Below are 4020 nucleotides of genomic sequence, written 5' to 3'. Positions count from 1 at the left end.
TTCCTGGCAAGTCATCAGGAAGCAATTTTCCACAGGATTAATGAAGCTGGCTTCCACGTTGGGAAGGGAACCACTTTTTTTCTATATTTGCTTGCATTTTTGCCTTAATGTCTTCTATAGAACTTAGCCCCTATGTTGTTTCTGGGTTTTTTCCCCTGCTTTTTGTTTTTGTTTTGTTTTTATGGATTCTTTGATCTTACTACTAATGGATTAAAGTCTTTTTCCATACTTGCTTGACTTTTGTACCTCCCCCCTCCCATAGATTCTCTCATACAGATTTCTTCTTTCATTTCCTCCTCATTAAAATTTCCTCCTCCTCTTTCATATTTGTCATTGTTGTGTCGCCTTCATCAAGTTTTATTTTTTCTCTGGCAACCTATTACCTCATTCAAGAGCAGATTCCTTTCCTCCATTCTTAAGAGTTCTGTATCCTCTTAATCTTCATCTTCTGTCTAATCATCTTCCCTCACAGCTACTAGGTACTGTCCACTAATATACACAGGCCCTGAGTGACACTTCAACCTGAAGATCATACGTTGTCATTTCAAATGCCCCAAGGGAAACCATTGATCGTACAGATTTTCACTATTGCCAGTGTTATTTTAATTGGACAGTTGGGCTGTCTTCAAACTTCATTCCTTCAGACCAAAGGACGTGTAATTCACCATTTGCCCCTGTCCTTCAATTGACCATTCCTGATGATAACTGGTGCTTATTTTCATCATTAGCTACCTTAAAGTGAAAGTTTTTGTCAGCTTTAAGTTCAGAATCAAAAAGATAGTCCTGAGACCTCAGAGGACTCATGTCCATGTCCATTGAATCTTCCATGAAGTAGAGGTGTGCGCTTTGTGTGAACAAAGCGGGGTGAACATAACTTCTTCCTACTCCTCAAAGCAGACTCAAGAGATGGGATTAGACCAAGGAGGGGTGAGCGGGTTTACTCTGCCACCCACTTATTACTTGTGGCACTGCCCTAGGCTCAAACACCCAGGCCAAGTAAGCACGAATCTGAGCTTCCAAATTGTGAGTCCTGCCCTCCAAAACTCCCTTTTCGCTCCGTAAACTAACAATCTCAGGTGGTCTTGGTAGAGTGACAGAAAACTGGCTAATACATGATCTAGAAACCTGGTATTGCTTCTCTGTTTTAAAGTTCATTATCTTTGAACGGTGAATACTAGGTTTCTATTTTAGTATCAAATGAAAAACAACTTTGAGAAATAGTCAACGTTTTACCCTCATTTTATGAATGCCTTCAATAAATTTCCTGCCTTGTTTATAATTCTCTTTGTGTGCTCTTTAAACTGGTCTCTTGTTACTTTTAATAGTATTAGAAGTGATGCCAGGATGATGTCACAACAGGAAGCCACTAACCTTGCTCTCCCACAGAAAACATTGGCTTTGAAACAGCACAGTCCTCAAATCCTTTATGGTGAAGCCAGATATAAACTAGGAAGCTGAAGTGCCTCAGCAAGCACTTTGTCCACATAGTCAAGGACAACTAAATGGACAGGGAGAAGAGAAGCCATTTTCTTTTCAATAGAAAAGAGGACTTAAGGTTGGGAGGAAGATAAAGTAGGGAGAACTTGGGGGGGGGATTTTGATGCATAAATATTTAATTTTTCAAATAATAAATTAACAATATTTTTCAAAGAAATAGAGACTGAGAAAAGATAATAGAGGGGTGAATGTGGCCAAAATATATCATTTGCATCTATGGACATGTCATAATGACTCCATACTTAGTACAACTAATATAAACTAATAAAAAAAGTAAAGAAAAAAGAAAAGAAAAGCTATTTGTTGTCAACTATCTAGCTCCTCCTCTAAGTTGATAGACTTAGGATTTGGAAGGAAGGTCTAGTATTTGCCATCGACCTTGCAGAGAAAAAACAATGATATATCCAATGTTCCAAATTTGGGAAAGATGTCAGAGAAACTGTTTCAGTTTTTACTAACATGGCTAATGACATGAGACCCATACACTTTTCGTACATGGGGAATCCAACAACAAAAGAGATCTTAGCAAACCGTGGCGGTGCCGGAGACCCTGCAGTGCTCAAGCGGAACACAAGACACTAGTGGGAATAGGAAATTATGGAAAAAAATTGACAAGTCTTTTTCACTGGAAACAGATATATGCAAGAGTCAAGAGAAACAAATCAGTGCAAGAATTATGAACCTATGAGAATCTTCACCCACATTGAATGATGAAGTCTTTCTCTTGAATAATGCCTATATATAAAGAATTGAAGAAATGGTTGTGTTTTAAATGCAAGAGTCATCATCATCATCAATAACAGCAACAGAAAAAATAAGACACATAAAGAGAAAAAGAAAAGATGATCAAATTCAAAGAATTAAAACAAATCTTCAAAGACCTATTGTAAAGAAACAGAAATCCTTAAATTTTTAATTAACAAAATGTATTTGTTTTAAAGAAGCACAATGGGCCACAAAGGAAGAAAAAACAAAGAAATAACACTGAAAGTGGAGGTTTAGAGTCAGAAACAAGGCAATAGCAAAACCCTACAGTAGTTTCACGGCCAAATAACAAAATAAACTTAATTTTTCACTTCAGACTTCATCAAACGAAAATAATCAAGAAACTTAGTAAAATGGCATTTGAAATTACCAAGAGGGGTGGGAGCCAAGATGGCGACTAGCACACACAGTTTCTGAGCAGTGGGATACCTGATCTTCTGAGTTGGAGAATGGAAGGACCCCCAACCCAGGAAAACCACAGCGAGGCTTTCTGAACACCAGAGAACATCGCAAGAGGTGAAAACTTTGGCCTCCGGTCACCCGGAGACTTGCTTGGGGAGGGAGAGAAAAGATCCTTTGTTCTTGCTGCACTCCCTTCCCCCAGACCTCCTTCCTCCTCGGCACAGCGGCACAGCGGACTCATCTTTCTCAGCGCAGACCTAACTGCCTGGGGTATACAACCGCTGAGACGGAGCCCCAACCACTTTAGCAGCAGACAAAAGCCAGCAGTACGTACCCCGGAGTCCCAGATTCGCGCAGCGGCTGCACCATCCTCCCAGGGCGCGAATCTGCTAGACACCATACTAGCTCCGCAGGATCGCCATCACTGACGATACGGCCCGCCCAATCCCACAGTGACAGAGAATACGCTATATACTCACCGAAACCAGGCAGAAACGTCATACAACCTGGACACACCAGGCACTGGGCCTCCCAAGCTTGGAGAGCACAACGAAGAGATCCCAGGACTTCCCAGAAAGCATTGGGACTAGCAAGCCAGTCTCCAGTTACAGCAGGACGTGGCAGCGGAGCAGTACTGAACTGGCGGGGCACCACAGCCCTCCAGTTTAAGACTAACCAGGGCCAAACCAGAGAACAGAGAGCCTGATTACCCCATCCCTGCTGAAGTGACCACCCTGAAATCTCCAGCTGCAGCAAGACCTCAGAACCTGGCAGTGACAGCAGCACAGAACTGGCGGAACACATCAAAGAAGCAGGGCCAAACCAGAGAGCAGAGAGCCCCGGATACCACGATCTCGGCCAAGAGACCTGCCTGTACAGCTAGTCCTCAGCACACGCTGAGAGTGCTCAGCTTCCTGAAGAACTCTCCAGACACCAGAGAGAGACAGCACCAGTCTGATCTGCAGAATCCAAAAACAAACAGGGAAGGTTTCAGATAAGCCAATGGCCAGAGGTAGGCAAAAGAACACTTCCAACATAAATCAGGACATCATGACTTCACCAGCAAACCCCAAAATCGATGGATACACCAATTCAGCAGAAGCACAGGAAAATGATTTTAAAGCCATGCTTGCCCAATTATTTGAGGCTCATAAGGAGGAAATGAACAAGTCTTTCAAAGAGATGGCCAGTCAATTGGAGGCAAAGAAAGAAGAAATAGACAATATCCTTAAAGAAACACAGGCAAACATAGCCAAACAAATAGATACACAAGTAGAGGAAAAATTAGTGGCATATAAGAAGGAAATGAAAAAAGAAATAGAGGCCATCGTAGAGAGACAGGAATCCAAATTCAAA

General features: G+C 41.9%; 1 pseudogene; it reads right to left on the bottom strand.

Moving 5' to 3' along the window:
* Positions 1-357: 357 nt before the first annotated feature.
* On the bottom strand, positions 358-828 carry LOC110540007 (nucleophosmin-like; annotated as a pseudogene).
* Between the last annotated feature and the right edge of the window lie 3192 nt (positions 829-4020).

This window comes from Meriones unguiculatus, chromosome 8 (assembly GCF_030254825.1).
Source record: "Meriones unguiculatus strain TT.TT164.6M chromosome 8, Bangor_MerUng_6.1, whole genome shotgun sequence".
Taxonomy (NCBI): domain Eukaryota; kingdom Metazoa; phylum Chordata; class Mammalia; order Rodentia; family Muridae; genus Meriones; species Meriones unguiculatus.
This window is presented reverse-complemented; position numbering and strand designations above follow the sequence as displayed.